This window comes from Pinus tabuliformis, chromosome 2_1, assembly GCF_031772625.1.
Source record: "Pinus tabuliformis cultivar Carrire ecotype Pingquan chromosome 2_1, CPIR1, whole genome shotgun sequence".
Classification (NCBI taxonomy): domain Eukaryota; kingdom Viridiplantae; phylum Streptophyta; class Pinopsida; order Pinales; family Pinaceae; genus Pinus; species Pinus tabuliformis.
This window is the reverse complement of record NC_142299.1, coordinates 850,783,524-850,797,264: the sequence shown is the minus strand read 5'-3', so window position 1 is coordinate 850,797,264 and position 13,741 is coordinate 850,783,524.

The window sequence follows — 13,741 nt, the reverse complement described above, 5'->3', positions numbered from 1 at the left end:
TTTTTCTCAATTGGGATGAGCAGCGTGGTGCTAAATCTGGCTCTATTATACAATTTTTAAAGTGTCCTTTTTTGCGCCAAATTTTACATCTTTTTTAACGCCAAATTTTGTATCATATTTTGCACCAAGATTTGCATTTGGTTTTACAATGGGCTTTGCTTTTAGTTTTGTGCCATTTTTTGCATCTATTTTTGCATCATTTTTTGCTTCCTATTTTGTGCCATTCTTTGCTTCTAATTTTGTGTCGTAATTTGCATCGAGTTTTACACCATCTTTTGTATCTTAGTGCATTTTTTGCATCCAGCTTGTGCCAGTTTTTGCATCTAGTCTTATGCCATTTTTTGCTTCTAAATTTGTACTTATTTTTACATATATTTTCGCGCCAGTTTTTTTGCCTTTTTTTACACCATTTTTTGCACCCAATTTTGCACCATATGTTGAATATGATTTAGTGCCAAATTTTGCATCCATTTTTGCACCATTTTTTGCATCCATTTTTGTGTTTTATTTGTCTCTCTTTTTTAATCCTATTTTGCACCATATTTTGTGTCTAATTTTGCATCATTTGTTGCATCCAATTTAGCATCATTTTTAACACCATTTCTTGCATCCTTTTTAGCATCTAAATTTGCATCCTATGTTGAACCATGTGTTGCGTCCACCTTTGCATCCAATTTTGTGTCTAATGTTACATTCAATTTTGAGCCATTTTTTTGTCTACTTTTGCATTTGTTTTTGCCCCAAGTTTTGAATTACTTTTTGCACCTCATTTTGCATGCAATGTTGCATCTCAATTTGCATCCAAATTTGAGCCATATGCCCATTTTTTGCACCATTTTTTGTACTTTTGTGTCTAATTTTGCACCATTTTTTATGTCCAATTTTGCACCATTTTTTATGTCCAATTTTGCATCTTTTTTGGTGTCTAATTTTGCATCCTTTTTGGTATCCAATTTTGCATCATTTTTTCTACCACATTTTGAATTTTCATCTAGTTATGCATCATTTTTGGCATCCTTGGTTTCACCCTTTTTTAGTCCCATTTTTCATCTTGTTTTGTGTCTTTTCTTACATCCTTTTTGCACCCAATTTTGCATCCTAATTTTACACCATTCTTTGCATCCTCATTTTGGTGTCCATTTTTGCATCCTTGTTTGCACCCAATTTGGTATCCTTTTGTATGCCCTATTTTGTTCCCTTCTTTGTGTCTAGTGTTGCACCCTTTTTTAATTCTACTTTAAAACCCTTTTTGTGTCATTGTTTTCATCTTGTTTTGATGGCTAGTTTAACATCCAATTCTACTCCCAATTTTGCATCCATGGTTACATCCACTTTTGGCTTCTTGTTTAGAGTTTTACTTTTATTTCCATTTATGACCCCCTTTATGGGTTCATTTTACTAATTTCAATTACATAGTGAAATATATTATAGTTTCTAAATATCATTTTTTTATAGGATTTAATGCATGGTTATATGAACATAAAACCCTCTCAGTTTATCCCGGAAACCTAGGATAGACCGATTAAGAGAAAGGTTGTTCTAAGGCTCAAGATTCTTAGTAGATCAAGATGTAGAGTATAGATTAAGAAAAAGAGAAGGAATTATTGTGAGTCCTCACATGTAGGTCTTGTTGGAGTTTTTAGTGTAGTTGGGAAGCACTCCTAACTAGCTCCAAAGCTTGGTTCTACACATAAGAGTGAGAACAAAGCAACCTTCACAGAATAATATCTTGACAATGGAAACTATCATAAACATATACATATTACTGAATAAATAAATATAAACCAAAATCCCATACATTCATTAGTTAAATAGAATAAGTAAAGGATGAATAATAGAATATGGAAGAAGAACAACTGATATATATTAATAAAGGAGTTGGAGGAAAGTTACAACCATCAGATGCAGTTGCAGCAGCACCTCCCCCAACTCCTAGCTCCAAAACTCTCCCTCTCAATATAGATCTTAGCAACATGACAATACAAGAATTCCCATCCTTTTCTCAATGGCCAAGCCTCCAATATATATGAAATTAAAGGCCATGAAGATTTCCAAAATTCCTCATTAGTTCCATTTGGGAAAAATCTTTTGGGTGAATAATGTTTCCTCATAGAAAAATGGAATTTTCCACTTTTAGATTCTTTTGTGCTTAGGGAAAAGCTTCCCCATGCTTTATGGCTCTTTCCCGCTTTTGTATGCTTTTCTTTTTTAGGAGAAAGCTAAAGATGAGGATAAAGAGATCACATTCCACCATATGAGTTTCTGAAAGTGAACAAGAGTGTCAAAATCTAATTAAATCAAGCTTTTTTCCTCGTGACTGAGTGAGAATTTTGGTAACAAAAGTTAGATGAAGGGGACAACTTTTTATAGACTAGGATAATGTGGTCCTCGTGGTACATAACTTGTATTATAGTCTTATATAGTCTAGGAGAAAGGGGTATTTCAACCAACAACATAGTATTCTCCTCCAAGATGATGAGGAGGTATTTTCATGTATAACACATTTAAGAAGATATCACAATTCAAATTGATAACTTAATATTTGTAAACAAATTTAAGGGTAATTGACAACATTCATCAAAAAGATAGTAGTATCCTCATATATAACAATTCTCCATCAAAAAATCATTGACAATTTTCAATATACATATATGACTACTAAATCAACACTTATCGCAGATATTATTATTCCAAGATAAATTCACAACATTACATCCAAAAATAGTAATATCATCATACATAATGATTCTCCATCAAAAAGCATTGACAGTTTTCAACACATATATAAGTAACAAGATAATACTAATAATATCCTCATCATCTTTAATCAAATCAACTAAGATTCAAATGTGTGATTATCATATCAAAATCTTTCGTGAACACCATTATTCTAAGGTAAATTCATAACATCCATCAAAAGATAGTAATATCATCATACATAATAATTCTCCATCAAAATAATGTTGATAATTTTCAATATATACATAAAATAACAAGATAAAAATGATAATATCATCATCATATTTAATAAAATCAACTAAAAGTCAATGTATGATTACCAAATAAAAATGTTTCATAGATATCATTATTCTAAGGTAAATTCACAACATCCATAAAAAAATAGGAATCTCATCATACACAATAATTCTTCATAAAAAAATGTAAACAATTTTCAACATATTCATAAGGTAACATGATAGTACCGATAGTATCATCATCATTATTCGAATCAACTAAAATTCAAATGTATGATTACCATGTTAAGACCTCCCAACTAAATATAAAAAAAATAATGCATGGCTAGCTAGAACCACGAAAATCATAGTTAAGATAATCCTCATGATCATTTCCATGATCATCATCATGACCATCCTGATAATATCATCCACATAATCATAACCAACGCCATTTCCATCCTCATCCTCATCGTCTCTGGTATATGATGTAATCTAAACATAGTCTGTATCATCATCTTCGTGGTCATTACCTGCAGCATCCTGGAAAAAAAAATCAATATAACATGTTAGTACTAATTCTATAGCACGATGCATATTTTTATTACAATGTTAACCATAAAATGAGGTATGACATAATAAAATTTAATAGTACTAAAAAATAAAATGAAAATATGGTTTAAGATATATTGGAGATCCAACTAAGATTACCCCTGTAATTCACATTAAGTAGTAGAAGCATTTTTTAATGCATATGAAGTAGGTACCCATTTGTCCTTCATGTTATATTGTGAATGTTTCTTATGATTTCCATGCACAATTGGTAAATTAAGAGTTGCTGGAAGCTTTACTTCAAATAACAATTGTAATTCAAATTAGAAATAGAAGAAATTTTAACAAAAAATTAATGTCACATGAAAAAATAATTTGTTTTTAATGAAAAATAAGTCGCACACAATATGAATGTCACATGAAATATTGAGTTGTTTTTAATGCATGTACTTTTCTCTATGATAAAATGGATCTTAATGTTCGTTCAAGAAAACATGCTCACAAATAATTACTTCATTTTATCCATTATCACACTTAATCCATTATACCTAGTGACGACAATGATTCCATTAAAATTTCTTTGAACTCCCTAAATATAATGTAAAAGAGAAAACTCCACGACCATGACCGCAACCCCCTCCCTTGCCTCGTCCACCATCAAAGACAATGAACTTGGAGTTATGACCACAATAGCAACCCCTCCCTTGCCTCGTGTCCACCATTAGAGACATTGAACTTGGAATTAAGAGTACTCATGTTTTCTTTGCTCTAATTAATCTCCAAGGAATCAAAACTTGATCAATATATCAAGGACTCCATCAAGGAATAGATATATCACAGGCGAAGCTCAATAGGCTTTGCCAAAAGAGTGTGAAATAACACTTATCTCTGTTTTATGAAATAACTCGAGTGAGTGGAATGAATGGTGGGAAACACTTACTAGGGAAAGGAAGATTTTTGGTCCGTCCTTATTTCTATTATTATTTTTGCTTCTTAGAATGGAGGGAAGTGTTTAAAAAAATTAAAAAAATTATTTTAAATTTTAAAAAAAAAAAAAAAAATTAAAATTAAAATAATAAAAATTAAAATTAAAAAAAAATGCTTATGTTTTAGTTTATATATATATATATATATATATATATATATATATATATATATATATATATATATATATATATATATATATATATATATATATTGAGTTTTATATATATATTGAGTTTTAGTATTTTTTTTTTTTATAAAAAAAATATATTTAGTTTTTGGTATTTTTATTATAACAAAAAATATAATTTATATTTATAAAAATGGATTTTAAACATTCCATTCATGCTAAATTTTTTATTTCATGATAGAAATTTAAATTATATATAAAAAAGTAAATTCCATGTGTTGTGTCGCTGAGATGGGTATTATACATCTCTTCCTTGATAAGTTATAGAATGTGCTTGGGTTCTCTTAATGCAATAAAATTAATTATGCTCTTCATTATATCTTGAGATGTTCAACTTGCACCTAATAAAACAATAAAGTTAAAATAGGTTTTCCTTTGTCCTTTGTAGATCTCTGTCCCCGTTAATCTTGGTATTAATATATTAATTGTTTTATGGTGGCCTAGAGTGGTCAATCCCATTAGTTGCATGCTTTTTAGTTTTTTGTTAGTGACATTTCTTAGGTTTGATAACATGTTATTTAATTTATGAAAATGTGTTATTTTCTATGTTATTGTTAAATATTAATATTAAATATGTTGGTTTTGAGCATTGTTTAGAAAAAAGTTCCCAAAAGGTTTATATATTGTATTTTATAATGTAATGATTCATTGCTTGATGAAACTGTTTTGGATATTTTTTTTAAATGATTCATTGATTGATGAAATTTTTATGGATATTTTTTTAGTATATTAACTTGTATGTGATAAAATCAAAAGTCACCTCTTTTTGAGATTTTCATTGGTCAATTTCCCTCAAGGCCATCAAGTTCACCATTTGGTCCCAGGTTAAGGAAATATAGGAGTCATGAAGTGGCATTTTCCAAGCACTTAAATCTAGAAACATGTTTTTTTTTAATTCACATTATACTTCCTTTCTGTGTAAATTCTCCATGAAAATAGTCTCTTGGAACATGAGGGGCCTCAATAGTAAAGGAAAACAAAGACTCCTAAAATAAAAATGGTACACAAAGCACCCATCAATAATTTTGATATAAGAAACAAAAATATTAAGTGGGGTTCACCAAATCAGGGAGGAATTTCCAAGTAGTAATGTTTGATGCTTAGAGATACTTGGGTGGAATGGCTATTATTTGGAATAATCGGGACATCAAGGTTACCAATATGTTTACTTCTTTTTGTATTATGACAATCAATTTTAGTTAATTGACATCGAGTACTACTACCATGTATCCAATTTCTATGACTCCAATATCTAAAATGGAAAACCTATATTTCTCAATTCTATTTCCAGTACAATTAATTTATACTCCCCATATCCATGGATTATTAAGAGTGACTTCAATATTATCAAGTGTCTTGAGGAAAAGAAAGGATGAATCACAAGGTTTACCAAGAGATTTTGTAAGCTATACCATCAAATCCCTAAAGTAGTATCCATTAAAGTTCTCAGGCAATGAGTCTTCAACCCACACATGTGGATCAATGAGATGTAATACATGTGTGTGTGGTGACTAACTTAATACAATGTTCTAATAACTCCACAAACTTAAGTATTTCACTCCATCACATAAATTGACCATAGTGTGACATAAGTAAACCAAGAGTAGACATGAAACCCTTAGGCAACAAACATTCCCTAGATCCTCAATTAGGTGCTGAAATGATGAAGTGAAAATGCAACGAGAAAAGAGGACTTCATGATTTAACCATCATAAACATGTGATCAAGTGTGACTAGGAGTGTACATATTCATATGTTTTCTAAAGAGGGAATTAATACATGAGTTACCATTCATTAGGCCTTATTTTTCTTTCTTTTTCTTTTTCTTATATATAGGACTTAGGGAATAAGGTTTTCATAAGTTTGGCACAACTCATAGATATAACATTTACATGAATTTTCACTTCAACCTTAGAGTTTAGACTTAGATAAATCATTATAGTGTATCTTTAATGATTTTAGCTTTCACTTTTTTATTTTCTTTCATCACAAATGACAAAAGGGGAAATATTTTGCCACAAATCTATGAATGCTTAATCATAAAGGTGTCATGCGATGAAAACAAATTAATGATGTTATTCTCTATGAAAATGATGGGTATTCTTGAGAAAATCTTATGCTTGTGGATGTCTCCTCCCTGGTTGAGAGGGAGTGAGGGTGGACACCATATTATCCATGTGTCATGTACTATGGCCAGGACTAACAGTCGTAAGCCTAGTAAAGACACCAGTAGTGAGAATGATGGATTGGATAAACATCTGAGACCAATATTCATTGAGAATTTGTATTTTGACTAGGACTAATTCCATAAGTCAAGTACGTTAATCCAAGATAAGAATAGTCATGTGGATCGACATTTCCTGGTGTCAAATATTATGACAATGGATTAGGAAATGATCATGTGAGGACATACCTGGTGAACATCCTAGTGGGGTAAGTGCCTAAAGAGGCAGTGGTGTCCAAATTTATGCCTCCCAACATTGTGCTCTGATCTAATGGAGAGATAGAACTTGTTAGTCAAGGCCTTGCTATTTTGACAATGTTGGATATGATGATATAAATCACCGTTGATGCTTATCAATCCAGAGCCCTTCTTATATGAATATTTCAACTTGAGATTACTTTTTATCTCATTATGAGTACCTCCCTAGTTTAAAGGGAGCATCGTCATCTTCATTATCGTCATCATCACCACCATCATCGTCATCATTATTGTCATAATCACCATTCATGTCATCATCATCATCATCATGACTATGGACATTGTTGTGAATTGTTCATAATTATAGGTGTCGTAAGAAATATCATCAACCCAAAAAATGTTACGACTGCTCGAAAATGGTTGCTATGATACATGATATATGCAAAAGAAATAATAACTTTATTTTGAGAGATAATCGATGATCATCATCATCACTACCATTATCATCGTCATTATAATTTTCATCATCCCCATCATCATAATTAATGTAATTTCTATCATCATTGTTGTCATCTTTGTCATGAACATCATAATCATCATTCGTGACATTATTGTTGTTGATGATGACCAAGATGAAAATAATGATAATGATGATTAGATGATGATGACGACTTGGAATACAATGCCAAAGATAATGATTATGATTATGACCATGACAACATTTAAAAATTGGGAAGATTGGCCAAGGTCATTAGCAGCATCATCATCATTGTCAGTGTAACCCCCATCATCTTTATCATCATTGTCATTATCATAATAATCACAATTCATGTCATCGTCATCATTTTCATTATCATCATCGTCATAATTATTGGCATTTTCATCAGTTGTTCATAATTTTCAATGTCATAAGAAATATCATCAATGCAAAAAATATGATGAGTGTTGGAAAAGGGATGCAAAAGTGAACAAAAAAATAGGGGAAACAATAGGCATAAAATTGGATGAATATTAGACACAACATAAGTAGATGCAAAACAAGACAGAAAATTTGACATAAAAGTGAATGAAAAAGTAGATGCAATAGTTGATGCAAACTTGGACACAAAATAGGATGCAAACATGGATGAAAAAATGGAAGAAAACATGGGTGCAGTAGTAGGCATAAAACTTAGCATGAATTGTGGTGAAACAAATGTGGATAAAACAACGAACGCAAAAAAGGAGGAAAACTTGGATGAAAAAAGGGATGTGAACATGGACCAAACACGGGTGCAATAGTAGACACAAAATTAGATGCAAAATTGGACGCATCAGAAGTGGATGTAAAAGTAGATGCAAAATGGGATGCAAAAAACATAACAATATTTGATGCAAACTTGGAGACAAAAGAGTATGCAAATGTGGATGCAAAAGTGGAATAAAATGTAGGTTGCAACGATAGGCACAATATATGGCACAAATTGTGGCACAACAAAAGTGGATGAGAAAGTGGATGTAATAACAGACACAAAAAAATAAATAAATAAATAAAAATTCAAACTTAGATGCAAGACAAGATGTAATAAGGGATGTAAAAGTGGATGCAAACATGGGTGCAACAAGAGAAACAAAATTGGATGCAATAGAAGTAGATGCAAAATAAGGCACAAAATAAGACGCAAAACCCAACACAAAAGTGGATGCAAAAATAGATGCAATATTTGATGCAAAGGAGGATGCGAAGATGGATGCAAAATTGGAAGCAAACGTGGGTACAACAGTAAGTATAAAACATGGCACAAATTATGTCACAACAAAAGTGGATGTAATGTTAAATGCAAAACAAGAAGCAAATGAAGATGCAAAATAAGATGCAAAGGGGCTGCAAAAGTGGAAGTAAACATGGGTGCAACAATGGATGAAAAAAAGGATGCAAAAGTTGATGCAACAAAATTTGATGCAAAAGTAGATGCAACAAAATTCGATGCAAAAGTAGATGCAATATGAGACACAAAACCTTATGCAAATCTTGACGCAAAAGTGGATACAAAAAGAGATGCAAAAATAGATGTAAAAGTAGATGAAAACCTAAACATATATGAGGATGCAATCGTGGATGCAAATTTAGATGCAAGAATGGGTGCAAAGGGAGGTGCCAAACTAGGTGAAAATTATGGCACAAGAAAATTGGATGCAATAGTGCACACAATAACAGATGAAAAAGAGGATGTAAATATGGATGAAAAACAAGATGTAAAAGTGGATGTAAAAAAAGTAGATGCAAAATTAGATCCAAAACTAGACGCAAACCTCGATGTAAAACTTGGCACAAAGGGGATGCAAAAATGGATGCAAAAAATGATTTTAAAAATGATGCAAAACAGGATGCAAGAGATGATGCAAAAATTGATGCAAGTGTAGGTGAAAAAAGTGGATGCAATAGAGGATGCAAAAGTTGGTGAAACAAAATTAGGTGCCAAACTTGATGCAAAACATGGTGCAAATGATGGCACAAAACTTGGCATAAAATCTAGCGTAAAACCTGGTGTAAAATCTGGTGCAAAACCTATTACAATACCTGGTGCTAAACTTGGTGTAAGACTTGGTGCAAAACAAGGTGCAAACTTTGCATCAAGTTTTGCACCATATTTGATAAATGAACACAAATAGCACAAAAAATGGGCTCTAGGCGCGAAAAAGAAAGCAAAAAGGGACACTAATCACATTATTTTGTTGTAGTATGAGAAACTACGGATTATTAGAACAACTCGGATTATATTCTATTTTTACATCACAATTTAGAAGTCAAAAATGCAGGAATTTAACTCTAGATGTATTAGAAACCCTTTTCAAGGAAATAAGCGATATTGAACATGTATACTCATAATAACAAAAAAAACTAATTATTACTTTTCAAAAAAAAAACTTATTTACAGGTTGTTAGATAGATGCCAATGAAGGTAGACTAACATAAATAGTCTCCAAAGGTTGGACTGGAGTGAACCTCAATGAAACCCTTTTACAAACATAGTGAATAGCCATAGTCATGATAGAGAGGAAAGAAGTAGTAGACTACCACCTGAGAAACAATTTTTAAACACATTCTTCTAGAAAGAGACAGTTAAACGGTTAACCAGCAAGAATGGCCAGTAATACAAGAATAGATATATACGTTCCCATCAAGCTTCTAAAAAAAATGCAATAGTATGTGTGTCATGGCTCTTTGTTGGTCGTATTGTTTGAATACAAGAAAATTACAAATTTTTTGTGTTTGAACCCTAATTTCGAAAAAACTATGAAAAGGCAGTCTTGGCCATGGTCAAAGAACCATGTAAAGGAGAGAATTTCATGTGAACCTAGATGAATGGAGAAAAAAATTCCATGAGTAAAAAACCCTTAACAGCAAGATGCATATAAGTTACATCTTTCAAGGAAGAGCACGAACTTATGGAAAGATTCAGCAGAAAATTAGCCAAAATCGGAAGTTTGGGAAAGACGGGACAACTATGTGAAATTTGAGGAGCTGAATGCCTAATTATAACATGACCGAGTTTCAATATTAAACGACCTATTAATACCTTTAAAAATTTTGGAGTCAAGATAGCTTGATTGCCATCCCTGGAATTTACAGAGGACCAGACAAGGGAAAAGGATGTAAGGTAAATGATGCAGGTAACTAATGGAAGCTAGTGTTCTGTCGAAATAGGCAAACCTGGAGTGGCTATAACAATAAACAATTTTAGAACCTTTGAGTTTGGAATTGGTAAGCCAGAGAGAATTTGGTTTTGGTTTTTTTCCATCCCTCGAAGAACCATGTATTGTAGCAATAATTTTACAAAGATAGATAGCCTCGTGGTTAACGTAAGTTGAGGCAAAAAAAAAAAACTATAATACAACAATAACCCAATAAAACCACTGTATAAATTCCTACTATGAAGGGAATGAAAATCTGACCTGAAAACGAGAAAAAACCTTGGTCCGTCGCTAAGATCACCAAGCCTTAGAACATTAATATCCAAAACCCACACAAGGAAATAAAACTGTGAGGGAAAATTGACGAGGTAGAATTAAAGAAACCTCATAAAATTGTAGAGCTTACTCTCAAACGGCGGATCGAGCAAATGAGACCAAGTCAAGGGTGAGTGGTAAGGGTTACCGAAGAAACCCTCTAAGTCATGTTGGACGTTAATCTAAGCCCAAATGACATTTATCGTCGATCATTGGACATGTCAGACCACCACATGTAATGACAATTCATTTAATCATATGCCTTTCAGGAATTTACTTTTGTTATAGGTTGCAAGGTCTAGAGCCTTCGAGTCTTGGCCAATATAATGTTAAAGTCACACCACATCATTAGTATTAAATTTTCATAAGATCTTAATGATAATGCAAGAGACGCGATGATAATATTGCCAAACCATACAACGGATAACATAAAATTTATTTCAATATCAATAAGGATGAGTCAACCATGAAGGGAGAGGGAGTCAAAGGTGCGAACTTGAATAGATATTTTTAAGAGGTCGATAACACCCCAATGGTCCATGCCATGGGAAATTGACTTATAGGGTTAATAAACAGAATTTGATGCATATCCACATCAAGAGAGTAGGAATCTTTATGTTTAAGTATAAAATTGGAATAATGCATAGAGGGAAAGTGTTAAACACACATGGACAGCAAACAATGTGAAAGATAAATCATTCAGTACATTTTTATTAACAATAGATATACATTTATAGTACACATATGTGACTCTTGGGATTCAGATCCCAAGGTCTCTTGGACTGCTTTGTCCATTCAACTTCCCCACTAACCCACTTAGGATTAGGTGTCCAACATTCCCCCCCTTAATCCGAAGGGTTATGTATGAGTCCAAGAAGAGAGCTGTAATACAAAATGTGCAAAAAATTCATGGCAGCACTAGGCTAAATGTGCTCTATGAAATGTTGGTATAAAGGGCGATGGTTTAAGGATGACCACCAACACTGGAACGCTTAGTGCAGTTCCCGGAACTCTTCCAAAACTGGCAAGAAACTGAAGTTTTCTGCTAGAGGAAGTGATCCTATTGTTTTAAAGAGGGAAACCTTCAACCATAAAAGGGAGGTCTCACCTCGCATAAAAGGTAAAACTTCAACCTGAAAAGGGAAGTCTCAACCTGTGATGGTTTAAGGATAACCAACAACTCTGGAATGCTTAATGCAATTCCTGTAACTCTTCCAAAACTGGCAAGAAGCTAGTGTCTTCTGCTAGAGGAAGTGTTCTCAATCTGTGCACGGGCATCTTTGTCTCTGGCTACAACTCTGAAACTGGTGTGGCAGGTTGTGGCTCAGGCTCGCTTGATGTGACTTTGAAGCTTGTAGATGACCATCATTTCCCCCCCTGTCAGATACAAGGTGAGAAGATGGAGAAAACTCAACTGCAAGACTGTTCAATACTTTGGAACAAGTTCTGATATGTGTTTGGAATATCTTCTTGGCTGTTGATGCCCATTGCCAAGAAGAGATCCATCCAAGATGAATCTTTGTTCTTGCAGGACGTTTATTTCTGAAGCATCTGTGTGAAGAATGGCTGGTTTTATGACAGTGCTTACATGGATGAAGATCAAAACAGTGATCTTTCAAATGGCCAACTCGGTCACAGTGTTGGCATTTCACGATCTGTTGTTGTTGTGGTTGCGGTGGAAGAGGAGTAGAATCTGGAACAGCTGAAGCTGAACTGTCATGAAGAGCAGGTGAACTGTCATGAATAAATCCAGCACTCTGAAACTGAATGGGCTTGGCATAGTCTGGAATATGAAAGGACAAGTCCTTGTCATATCCAAGACCAGTTCTGTGCTTGTTGTGGACAAGCTGTTCCCAAGGTTTGATGATGGGCTTGGGAAGTGCAGACTGAGTTTCTGCATCTGCATGTACAACTGCTGCTTTATTGGGTTCTGGATCTGATTCAACCTCAATCTTACTAATTTCACCACTTGCTAGTTTAACCTTGAACAACATATTGTTTTGAGCAGAAAACAATTTGGAATGACAAATCTGTTGAAGCTCATCTTGCTGGAATTGAGATTCTAGTTGCAAAAAATCAATCTTTTCTTGTGCATCATGCAGGCAGGTCTGAATGTCAAAAAGGGTGTCTTTGCTGACATTTACCATCCCACCAATAGTGGAGTGCATTAGTGTATTCAGTAACTCTAATACATCATCAAATCTAGCCATTTTCTCCAACTGATAATTTACACAAAACTGGTTGATTAAATGAGAATTTGCAAGTTTGCACACCAAATGGACTATAACTGCGATAACTATAACCTCTTTTTGTTTGTTGAATGCTCAAAACTGTAACCTTCTATCTGTATTTTGCATTTTGTAAATATTACCTTATAATAAACACCCTCTTCTGCATGTATATAGTATAGAAACAGTGAGGTTAAATGTGTATAGATAAAGTGATGACTTCTCTAGTCCAAAGTCTGCTGTTAATTAGAGCTGTTCATCATGGGATAGGAGAAAACCCATATCAAATGCCAGGAGGTATTACAGGATTTCTGTTTTACTAAACACACTTACAATATGAATCCAAGCTCAATGCACATGTATATATATATATATATATATATATATATCGGTCGGCTTCCCAAAGCAATTTTGGAAGATA